This window comes from Cydia splendana, chromosome 19 (genome assembly GCF_910591565.1).
Source record: "Cydia splendana chromosome 19, ilCydSple1.2, whole genome shotgun sequence".
In the NCBI taxonomy this organism is placed as follows: Eukaryota; Metazoa; Arthropoda; class Insecta; order Lepidoptera; family Tortricidae; genus Cydia; species Cydia splendana.
In genome coordinates this window covers 4,909,043-4,922,524 of record NC_085978.1, presented here as the reverse complement: position 1 = coordinate 4,922,524, position 13,482 = coordinate 4,909,043, and the positions used below count along the sequence as shown (strand labels likewise).

The window sequence follows — 13,482 nt, the reverse complement described above, 5'->3', positions numbered from 1 at the left end:
TTATGTATTTTATGCATTATACAATATGGATTTTACATAGGTATCACCAGTATAGTAGACGGTTAGCTTTTTCAAAATACCAAATGGTAGGTAAGTTCAGTGAACTCTAGTCAAAACATTTTTTAACAGTCGGTCATATTTAAATTCAGTTGCATTGTGTCATTTTAGTGCCTTTACTTAGTTAATATTCTCGAATCGTACACAGCGGCGGCCAATCAATTTACGGTATTAAGTGAAAATTATACAGGCCGTTTAAACGCACGCTCATAAAATGCGACATAAAGCTGAGGATTAATTTATAATTTACTGCCAGTACGACAAGACCCTACCAATATAGTTTCCGTGGATATTCAAGAAATGTGAAGAGAGGTACTTACATAGAGAAATAGGTGAAATGTTGTTCATAAGTAACCAGCCAATATTATGTCAGTTTCACACATTACAATAATTTATCATTAGACTTTTATAATTACATCTCCTAACAAAGGACATAATTTTACAAAATAATCTAATTAAATCATGTTTTTTTACGCTTAAAATCATTTATTTACATACAAGATATTATACAGTGGTACTACTAAACGAAATTAATAACTAGCTTAAATCTAAAATAAGCCCTTGAGGCATTGTAAAACGTATTAATAAATATAAGAGCCACGGTAGAGAGTACCATTCTGTACCATTTGGAGTTGAAACTCTAGGTCCATGGGGTCCCAGCGCGCACAAGTTGTTCGCAGAAACGCGAAGCGTCTGGTTGACGTAACTGGGGACCGAAGAGGTGGCGGCTGCCTCGCACAACGTATCAGCATTGCGATACAACGAGGAAATGCCGCCAGCATCCATCATATGTTTAATTGCAAGTACATGTAATTCTTTCACCCAACAAAAAGTTATCAGTCGACGTCCATTTCCCCCAAGTCAATAAGCTTGTTAATTAAGCTTTTTTATTTCACTCACTGGAAGATTTGACTTTTATACTAATTGACTGCGTTAGACTTAAGTATAATAGATAATAAAATTATTAACTACGTATGTATGTTATGTTATCATGTTACCAGCTTTTCTAACTTTTTTCGAACATAAAATCGTTAATGTTTATTTTATGTCCACACCGATCCCGATACACACATCAAAGCGCTATCTAGGTAACCTACTTGCCACGTAAGGATTCATGCTAGCCAACAGGGATGTTGCGGATGCAGATTTTTTGACATCCGCAGATGTGGATGCGGATATTTAAAGCCTCACATCCGCGGGTGCGGATGTCAACATTTGGTACTTAAAAAACGTCAAATATTACATTTTAAGTAATTTTTATTTTAAAAAACGAAACGTTTAGTATTTGAGCAAGAATATAGGGGCGTTTTATTTAATAAACAGTAACTTGGTCGAATTTTCGGGATCTAGACGATTGCGTTATTATATAATGACGAAATTACCTAGCCTTACGCCGCCACTAAGACGTTCCTGTTTCCGACTTGGTCGACATCCGCATCCGGATGAGCTCCGCATCGATTTTATGCGGATGCGGATGTTGAAAATAATGCGGATGTTCCGCGGATGCGGATGCGAATATTCGCAACATCCCTACTAGCCAACTAATGAGGTCGGAAAAATAATCAAACCGTCAGTTAGTCCATTAACATCGCAACCCGATTCCAGCAACACGGTTATCCTGTTACATCAAACATAACAGTTATTTTGAACTGACAGTTAACGTATGTAACATGATACTCATTTCTAAACTTCAGAGTTAGTCTGAGTAATTAAAAAAGACATAATTTGTTGTTAATTAATGCATTGGGCTCCTGTACTCACATTTCAATGATGCGTTACTTATTGACGAGGAGATTGATGAAGAGGAGTCACGAAAGAATACATAAAAGCATTGAAAAACTTTAAAATGGCCGCCACACTACCAGTTCTACGCCAATTTGGGCACGTAGAATAGAGGATGACACGGCTAACCTCTACAAGACACAGTTCGAAATCCAGAGTAGGCTGTCATAAGGACACTGGAACAATTAGAGCAATGATGTGGTCGCTACGGGCGTTACTTGTCATTTTTAGATTAACCGCGAAATTGCTACTCCTTAAAGCTATGTGCATACCATCGAAATAAGGAATAAAAAGGCATTAAAATTTCAAAAATAAGTGCTAACTTGGCTAGTTTTATATCTTCAAAAGAACGTAACAAATACTTACCTTCGTAAAATTCTTGTACCACGATTTTGTAGATGACTCTGCCTTTCCTTTGCATATGTATGATCTATTAGTTACTCCGCAAGATATTTAAAATAGATAAGCCTAAATTTGATTAAATTTATGTGGTTAAGATTTTATTCAGATTCCGATTTAAGTTTCGGTTGGCGTTTTATATCAACCATTTTCATCTTGGCTATCCAGGTACATTTTTGTTTTTGAATTTAGTAGGTTCTTTCTTTTATTTCTGTAAGAGTTCACGACTCGAATTGAATTTGTACTTACACCAGTACGCGGGGACTTACGAGGGTAAATAAACTCCAGAGAGTGTAGATTACGTCTTATTTGTATGAAGACGTCCATTAAGATCGTGACGTGTCGCGATGGCTTAATTGAGTTGAACCGAGGCAGACGGACACGTGCGCTAATTTGCATGCTTTAAAGAGTTTAAAGCATGTGTCAGGGGCAATCATATCTAATGGACTCGTGAAGATGTAAAATTGTACAATGCTGAATTTCTATCAAAAAAGAGAATTAATTTGGATATTCTGTCTCCAGATCAAACAAATAACAATAGTTATCTAACTGATGACCAGCCGAAGGTTGACTATTAGAAAATGCTCTGCATCATTAACTAATGCCGCGTTTTATGATATAAAGATTAAATAAATGAAAAAGCGAATGTTAGTCACTAATGTCACCAGTATCTAAGCCATTCAAGTTAGGTTGGGTACAAGTTGTACAGTCGACGTCAAAGATATGTTTACATTTTTCGCCTTATTACAAAGGCATAAGGTGCAAAAGTGTAAACATCTTTGACGTCGACTGTACAAGGTACAAGAAGGGGCTTACGTTGGCGATAACTGATTATTTAATTGTTAATTCGGCCCGATTCAAACTTTAAGATACATCAGTTAATAAATCAAGAAACGATATGGATGGATGTCTGTGTCAAATGTGACGTTTCTTCAAACAAAAACGTCACTTTTGACACTGACACATCTAATCCATATCGTTTCTAGATCTATTAATTGACGTATCTTAAAGTTCGAATCGAGCAGATTGCCTCTTGTCATTTGAAGACAATTTCCAGGTAGGTAACTTAGACGTATGTAACCTAACAAATATGGATGCATGATAAATACCTACCCCCTTTAAATAGTACTAACGTTTAATAAATACAAACGTTTGGTTTTATTATCACTCATTAGTGATAATAAAACCAAACAATCCAATTGAACTCGCAAATTGGTACTAGTATCTGTCAATCTCAGCATCGTAGGCAATTGTTGTTAAACTTGTTAACCATCTGGGCACCAAACGCCTTGATAGATTTGAACTCTGTCACTACATCGTTGAGTTGAGACGTCTCGTATATCAATTGATAATATAATTTCAAAGTTGAAATAGGAATGAGTTCTTTATGGGAACTATAGGTATTGATGCCATAAGATAATACTTTTATACAGATTTACGTACGTCCAAACATTCATACAAAAAGTACTGAGGTTGACTGAAGTAGCATGACAAATACGAAGAATTCCGAGAAAATCGATGGGACAGGATTATTCTCTGCATCTGTACTTTGGTAGACCAATAAATGTTCAAAATAAAAAATTGTGATACATAACTTCAAATTATACTTTTGAACGGGTACACTGAACGAACTGAAACATTTATATTTCGTACATTAAAAATCGCAAGGGAAAAATGGAAAACGTTTACCCACATCGGGAGCATTCCACGGGCTGTCCCGTAAAAACGCATTTTATTTCCCGTGTTGCGACTTTTTTTTCGGCATTTGAAGCAGACGATTATTTTTCTGTGCATATTTTTGACCATTTGTCATAGAAAAGGAAACTCTTATACCTGCAAATCTTCAGAAAATTCGCGTTTGTACGGGACAAACGGTAGACAATTTCATGGAATGCTCCATCGACAGACACAAATACAGTTAGTCTAACTTATGTAAGCAGGAGTGCTTGTTCCATACTAGTGTTTAAACACGCAACATTGTTCACTTCGATAAGAATAGCTTTAATTTACAAAGGATTGTAACATTTGTAACAGGTCGGAATGAGCGCTGTTCAAACACTTCTAACTAACTTGCCTCGACTTCCTGCATACCCTTTTCATAAATAACGACTAATACTTGGAGATAAACCGTATCAGTTAAGACGTTTTAAATATAACATATACTCAGTTATGGAACAGACAGGAACGACAATACAGACACCACAATAACGAGAACCGAGATATGTACTGTTTCATATACAGATGAAAGTTCAAAGTAATTTGGTAGGCAATTAGTAACAAAGCTTTTGGGAGCTGACTATGATCTATTGCTACTAATTGCGTATTGATGTTCTAAAATAGAAACACTTCTTCTTATAATAGCGGCATCGCCTATGCATTACAGAGCTACTTGTAAATAAATGCCTTTAGAAGGATTTTAAATTGATCTTCGATAGCTTATTGTGTTCTATATATTATGTATGTCCGATTATAGACGTTGTTACCATTATTTTAACGAAGCAGCTCTTGTATGAAGCGCAGTATCAGTAGATAGGTTAGGTATGTAGGCTTTACGGTAGATCGTTAGAGTTACTATGGTAACAACGACATTAAGGGTATAAAAAATAACACATTTTACATTATGTCATGAAAACGAATAAGTAATTAAATTACATATTTGTGAGCTCAAAAACAGAGTGAAATAGTTTTACTTTTTTACTGCTACAACGAGTCTGTTAGTTTGTAAAACTGAAGAGGTGACATGTACCTACATTGTACACAGTGCCTCGCAGCTCGGACCGTGTACAAATATTTAGTAGCGCGAAGGGCCGGCTTGTTTGCTCAGGGCTCAAGAGTTCAGAGTCTCAGGCGCAGCGCCACCGTAACGGGTCTCTAGGAGTTGTCAACATGCTCTATTGTGTTAGGGAAGCCAGGAAACGATTGCATTCCACCGGAGTAAACATTCTCTTTGACACTCCGAAGAACTACATTTTGGAGGCCGATATTGTATAGGTTTTCGTAAGGTTTAATTTGTTATACCTCATTGTAACGCGTCGAGTGGTCAAAACCCTGCAGGTGAAAAAGAGAGAGTGCTGGAAGGTAATTCGGTATAATGAAAACTCATTATGATGATGACAATGGGCTACATGCATGAACAATTTTTTACAATGTTTGTTCAATAAACGTGTTTATTCAACAATACGAAATTATTGCAAAAATGTGAAATTTGCAATAATCTGTAAAAAAATTATAATGATAGTTTAAAAACGTAATATTATAACATATTTTTTATTGCCCAAATGTATATTAAACTCTTTGATTAGATTCTTTATATTAATGACCGCTTGACGACCGGTCTGGCCTAGTGGGTAGTGACCCTGTAAGGGCACTTATTTGTATGATGAACACAAATATTTGTTCCCGAGTCATGGGTGTTTTCTATGTATTAAGTATGTATTTATCTATATAAGTATGTATATCGTATCCTAGCACCCATATTACAAGCTTTGCTTAGTTTGGGACTAGGTTGATCTGTGTAAGATGTCCCCTGATATTTATTATTTAATTACGAAAAATTATTTGACGGCGTAAATAACGTAAAACTTATTTTTCCAATACGTTTTGGCGCAGCTGCGTCCTGTGGGGTTTTCGTATGCGGCGTTTTCACTCGTGGTGCACGTGTCCGGTTTATTTGTGCAATTTTGTAGTTTCTGGGTAGTAGCAGAAGATATAGGCAGGGTTTGTTAGAAACATTTGAATCTCACGCAAAGTAAAATAGATTGACATCTTCCAAAAAATTCATGCATGAAGCTAATTGTCAGCGTACCTAATTATAAACAAGGGCATTTATGAAGTTGCGAGTGTGGTCGTTTTTAGGGATCCGTACCCAAAGGGTAAAAACGCGACCCTATTACTAAGACTTCGCTGTCCGTCTGTCTGTCACCAGGGGGCTGTTCATAAATTACGTCATCTATTTTTGACGATTTTTGACCCCCCCCCCCCCCCTAAAATCATCCAAAAATCATGCTTCGAATAACCCCGTTTCCTCCTACGTCATGCTACCATCATCCGATGTCCAGACCCCCCCCCCCCCCAATTTGAAATAACGTCATTTATGAATAGCCCCCAGGCTGTATCTCATGAACCGTAATAGCTAGGCAGTTGAAATTTTCACAGATGATGTATTTCTGTTGCCGCTATAACAACAAATACTAAAAAGTAAGCAACCCTCGGGGGGTGAGTCCGACTCGCACTTGTCCAGTTTTTCATTAATTTTATGGTCTTACTCCTGAAGCTTTGCATACACAATCAATGACTCAGATACTCAAACATTCTACTGATCTCATAACATAAGCAGTATTCATGACAGCACTCCTCTTTCTAACGAGTCATGATTTTGTAATCGTATTCAGTTGTTCCTCCAAAGAGCTTTGTCAAGTACTTACTAATACTATTACATTGAACTGGTCAAACGTATACCTTATTGCAACGAGATAAGATCTAACAAAGGTCAGTAAATTGTGTTGCTCGTGTCAATATCAGTTACTTAACACTCTCCGTAATATACGAAAGAAATGTTACTTTCTAATTACCGCCTGTGGTAGATCATACGAACCCATTGATCTAAGTAATTAGTCGATACCGTTATTCATACAGGATGGTATAGGAAATGGCAACAAATTTTAAAATCGTATAAAAAAACTTAATCTGTTTATTTCATATTAAGAGGTCATAACTCAGATATCTACAATCTCTATATTGGGAGATTATCTTACCTATTGATGAATATTGTATTTTGCTACTCCCGTGCGTTTGTCTTTCTATTTATATTTCTAAGAACAACTACATAAGAACATACATAATAGGCCTCAAGAATAACCTATAGTCTAATAGTCCTCTCAACAGCACCAGTACTGTAAAATCGTCAGTACGATATCGCGTCTTAACATAATATGTAACTTTACAACAAAATTATTTAAGTTATCATTTCGAATGAACTGGATGGGATATGTTTAACGACTGTCTTTTGTCGATATCTGTCAATTAATTATATAATGCTGTATTAAACTGAGACTTATTTCTTGTAGATTATTGAATCTTTTTAAATCTTGTAATCTCAACCACATGTTTATGGAGCCCACTAGAGTGACTGCTACTAGTGCAACCTGTATAGATAATATTTTCACAGATATTTTTCCTATTGCTAAAAAAGTTATCAGCAATTTAGAATCAGACCACTTAGGTCAATTAATGGTATTTGAGGCATTAAGGAGAAATACCATGAGAAAACAAATAACTTTTGTACCAGTAACCTCGGACCGCGTGGAAAGAATGAAGCTAAGTTTAGTTCAGGCGCTACCCTTTTTGTCTTCCGATATGAGTCCTAATAGTATGTATAATTCATTCTTTCACACTTTTATGGATCATTATAATGCGATATTCACCTCGTTGTAGTTAGTGGTGCATCAGTTTTTAGTGAGTGGGCTACTGCGGACTTACATCAAAGAAGACGTGAACTGTATGTCTTATATGAGGAACGGCGGTTTAATCAGAGTGATGAATTTAAAGAACATGTGAAGGAGTATTCGAAGAAGTTTAAAGTAGATTGTCATATAGCTAAGCGAAATTATCTAAGTCAGAAAATTAAAAGTAGTTCCGACATTGTTAAAGCAACCTGGAAAGTTATAAATGTGGAGACTGGTCGCTCGAAACATAAAATTAAAGAACTTAAACTAAACATTGATAACAAAATTATAGATTCCAATTTAGAAGTAGCTACAGAATTTGAAAAATTTTTCACCGAGGTACCAGTATCCACAACTAAGGATTTAAATTCATCACCCTCATCTGCTGTTACATTATTAAAACATAACGCTCCAGAGTGTTGTGGAGACCTTCATTTTGAACATGTTTGTACCTCAGATGTAATAAAGGCGTTTAAATCAATTAATGTCAAAAAAACTAATGACCTCTGGGGAGTCTCTGTCCATGCTGTCAAATCCTTAGTAGAAATTGTAGCGCCTGACTTGGTAGTTATATTTAACAACAGTGTTGATTGCGGCGAGTTTCCTGATCTAATGAAACATAGTAAAGTAATTCCTTTATTTAAATCTGGTAGCAGCTCTGACCCCACTAACTTTAGACCGATATCTGTGCTACCAACATTTAGCAAGATTTTTGAAAAATTAGTTCTTTCTCAATTAGTACGACATTTTAACGTTAATAATTTGATGCATAATAAGCAGTTTGGTTTTACACGGGGTCGCTCAACAACCGATGCTGGTGTTGAGCTAATTAAGCATATTTTCGATGCCTGGGAGGAGTCACGAGATGCTTTAGGTGTCTTCTGTGATTTATCTAAGGCCTTCGACTGTGTTTGTCATGAAACATTAATCAGGAAACTTCATTATTACGGAGTTAGAGGATCGGCACTGAATTTACTTAAGTCCTACTTAAATGGTAGAATACAAAGGGTCGATGTGAATGGACAGCGATCACCTGGGTAATTGGTCTCTATGGGTGTTCCACAGGGGTCAATATTGGGGCCTTTCCTGTTCCTTATCTACATAAATGACTTGCCATTCCTTATTAAGACCCACCATGATATAGTATTGTTTGCAGACGACACCTCACTTATTTTCAAAGTCAAACGACAGCAACAAGCTTACAATGATGTAAACAATGCTATTTCAAAAGTAGTAAATTGGTTCAATGTTAATAATTTACTGTTAAATGAGAAAAAGACTAAATGTATTAAGTTTGTCACTAGTAGTAACGTAAGGCATGTGCAAACAAGTGTCATTGTGAAGGATGAGGAATTGGAATTAGTTGATAGTACAGTTTTTCTTGGTATAACTTTAGATTCTAAACTCCAGTGGGGTCCCCATATTGCTACTCTTTCGAATAGACTGAGCTCTGCAGCTTTTGCAGTGAGCAAAATCCGTCAGTTAACTGATGTGAAAACAGCTCGATTAGTATATTTTAGTTACTTCCATAGCATTATGGCATAAGGTATTTTACTGTGGGGCGGTGCTTCAGAGATAAATACCATTTTTGTTCTGCAGAAGAGGGCTATTCGAGCAATATACAAAATGAACCATAGAGACTCACTTAGAGATAAATTTAAGGAAATTGACATAATGACAGTGCACTGTCAATACATTTATGAGAATATTCTGTATGTACATAAAAATATTGTAAATTTTAGGAAAAATTGTGAAATTCATAATATTAATACTAGAAATAAACATAAGCTCGCAGTGCCCTTCACTCGGCTCCATAAAATTAAAAAATCATTCATGGGTAATTGTGTAAGATTTTATAATAAACTTCCAAACCATATTACTGAATTATCTATTAATAAATTTAAAAATTATGTAAAGCGTAAACTTATTTCTAAAGCTTATTATACCACACAAGACTACATGAATGATATTACAACGTGGGATTAATTGTTATTCGAAATGATTATTTATTTATTAGGTATATTTGATTATTGATGAGGAAATGGATATTCCGATGTAATACTATTACTTCTTTTGTCATTTATGCTTTTTTTTTGACATTTAGATTTTATTCTAGAAATTCTAGACTAGTATTTTTTTATACAATCTTTTTAATGTTTGACGATCCTTTTGTGAAATTTTTAGTGTTAAATTTGATATGTATAATAATCCAATTTTATTATGGAATAATACTAAACATCAATAAATTGCTCTGATAATTAGATTAAGATTAATTACGATTCATAAGAGCTTGTTGCTAGGCCTACATGAATAAAGTAAATTTTGTTTGTTTGTTTGTTTGACTGCAGGCGTCAACTAAATAATCGAACAAAAATTTTTTTTGTAAACCCCAAGAAACATTTCCTAAGGCGTTTTGTGCCATGTTACTCAAAATCCATATAGTTCTCACAGAAAATGGTGTTCTCAAAAATTAAAATCTCTGTGGACCACCCTGTATGAAAGTTTTTGCTAAAAAAGTTTTTGTTGCAAATTGCAGTGCGGAGCGACAAAGGTTCGCACGGTTTTCACTTAACGAAAGTTAATCGACCCGATGAAAAACCATGGCAATGAAAAGTGCCGCTAAGATGCTGCTAGTGCATCGATCAATATCTAGAATGTAAACGTAAATAAAATTAGAAAAAAAAAACGAACGCCTAAATGTTATGAAAGAAAATAGGGATGTAACGATACCGATACCGATAGGTATATCGGCCGATATAATGAGCAGGCCGAATATGAAAAGCGCGCGAAACGAATGACGCTGCTAATAATTTGAATAAACTTTGTTTCCATAACAAAAAATCTACCTTTAAAGTGATTTGGATTTAATTTTGCATTGATTGCTTGATGGTTACCTAAATAATTGTTTTCTTTGATTTTGATTTGGCATTTTTCTTTATTTGTTTTACAGTTTTTCACACTTCACAAAATCGAGGGTCTATTATACATAAGTATGTTTTATGCATATTAAGTATATAATTCCTTATTTGTTTTATTTATTAACTAACTAATGTGCCATTGATATCGGTATCTGTATCGGTATCGCCGATTATTTACTTCAAAAATCGGTGTCGGTAACGTATCGGCAAAATCATGTATCGTTACATACCTAAAAGAAAACTATGTATATACACAATACTTCTTTTGTCTTTTTCATGTTGTACCAAATTTGTAGACAACATGCATAATATGCACTTTTTAAAGTATTTATCTGTCAGTATCTGTGTCGATTATCTAAAACAATACTCTAAACTAAACTAAATAATGTATATCGTGTACCTTACAATGTTCTTTTTCATTAATAATACGATTTCGAGAGAGAGGGCGTTTTTACCAAACGCGATTTAGAACAAGATTTTGATGGGACGACCAATTAATTAATTACACGCGTTCGTTTACGAAAAACTGAAACTGACATGGAATTGATATTATACTCCAATCGAGTAAGCAAATTTGCTGTACCAGGCTGTACCTAATGTCAAATATGTACTACAAAACATCTACCACAATCACAAAAATAAGCCATGCGAGCCGTGACGCCACAGCGAAACATTCGCAATAGCAACCTTTCTGTGGTGAGAGTGCGACATTTTACCGGCAGGCGCCGTGCGACGCGCGGCATCTCGAAAGTGCACTTTTGCCGATTTCCCCGGCGAAGGTGCACGAGCCATATGTATAAATACATTTGAAATAAAAACTGGTTTCCAGGTAAATCCAGTAAGCGTACCTTGATCTTAAATCTTAACTTACCTACAGTATCTCTAAAGAACGTTTCTTCTTTCTGCTTCCAGCGTCTGCTTTCCAGATACATTTTCGTTATTTAACCCGCCTGTTCTGCCCTCTTAGCGCCACTTGCACCATCCCACTAACACGGGGTTAAGCGGTTAAACCGTTAACCCAGTGTCAAATTGCACTGGTAACCATGATAACTCCAGGTTTAACCGGTTAACCCCGGGTTGGTGGAATGGTGCAAGGGGCGCTTATATTAAGCTTAAAATTTAAAAATAAGACCGAAGCAATTATAACCTTAGCCGTGATAATAAATACTCGTTAATTACCCAATTTAAAATAAATTAGTACCTCTTACAATTTCCCTCCTTTGTTATGTTACAGAAGTAATATTTAAAAACTTTTCTCACGGGTGTTTAGTATTCATTCGATTCTCGGCCCATAACTGTGTAAATTATGTGGTTTTGTTATACACAAGTTGTTACATAGTCTTTTTGGATGGTTGTTTCATGCTGCATGTAATTTAATGACAAAAAGCATGTCTAATATTGTTAATTATTGAAACTATAAAAACCATAATATATGGTAGTTAGTGTAGCTACTAATTATATTAATAATCTGGCATTATATTTGATTTGATTCTCAGTGGTTTGCTCAGTTTAGATTGATACCTATGATTTGATACCTATGGTTGTTTTAGGTCTTGAAAATAATAATTACATACTAATAAAAGCAAAGTTATGCATTGTAAAATCTTTAATTGAGATTACAGAAATCGCCTTACACACACTGACTTAACTCATTTATGCCCATAATAGTTTTTGGTCTGAACTCCTGGAGGTTACAGGCATTCCCTCCTACTATTCCCGAAAATGACCTGATACCTAGGCCTATATGGGTCAAGTCAGCGGTCGGCAAACTTTTGAGAAAAAGAACCTACAGCAGTAGATATCACAGTTTTAGGAATCTCGAAGAGCCGCAAATGCTGATTTCAAAGGTCTAAGAAATCTCAAGTGTTCATTTACGCAATTATACATTCAATCCAGGACCGTCTTAAACTATGCTGGGACCCTTGGGCAGATAAGAATTTGGGGCCCTTTTGGAAAGTAAAAAGCGAATTAAACTAACATTTCTACTCTGATCTTCTATTTATTATGGGTAATCAAATATACTTGTTGCTGTGTCCTTCGGGGCCCCCTGAGGATGGAGGTCATGGGCACGGGCCCCGTGTGCCCTTATGGTAGAGACGGTACTGCTTCAAACTCTTCAAAGAGCCGCATGCGGACTCCTGGGTTAACTCAATAAAAAACATTTTATCAACGCTTAATCTTGACTTTATAATTTATCTGTCCCATATATAAGTACATAAGCTAAAGTTAAAAATGTACCTAATTAAGCGCGTAAACACATGTCACGCTGTCCACTGGCATCCCTTCTAACTAATTTAAGACAGACGTACGACCTTTCACTAACGAGAAAAACCATTAACGGGAAAGTTTAAGATAAATTGAATACATAGACACTTGTTTAATAAATGTGAAAATACTGGAAATTAGTATCCATTTAAGTGTCCACTTAGAGGTTTCACAGGGTATAAATGTTTTATATTAATTATATGTTTCATTGGATTTCTTCAAGGTACCTATAAAATACTAGCTAATGCCCGCGACTTTGTCTGCGTTGAATAAGATTAGTATATACATATACCACTACGATTATAAATTCCACCCTCCTTTTCACCCCCTTTAAATTCCGGAATGTAAACGGCCCTATGTCCTTCCCCGGGAGTCAAATTATCTATATTCAGAACTTCATCTAAATCGGTTCAGCGGTTCACACGCGTGAAGAGGGAACAGAAAGAGAAAAGGACAGAGTTAGGTAACGTACTTTCGTATTTATAACGTACGTTTATTTCGTATTTTAAGAAACACTTCAACTTTGAAATATTTACGAAACGGTTGCCTTTAACAAACCTGCACTAAACAAACGAAAAGTTCAAACACTTTAGAAGTCTTTTTGAACTATACGAATA

At 35.5% G+C, this 13,482-nt stretch overlaps 1 protein-coding gene across 2 annotated transcripts in view; it reads right to left on the bottom strand.

The window, feature by feature from the left end:
• The window catches only part of LOC134800160 (unconventional myosin-XVIIIa), a 139,733-nt gene that overhangs the window by 74,041 nt on the left and 52,210 nt on the right, over positions 1 to 13,482 (bottom strand). The gene's annotated exons all lie outside the window — the stretch shown is intronic.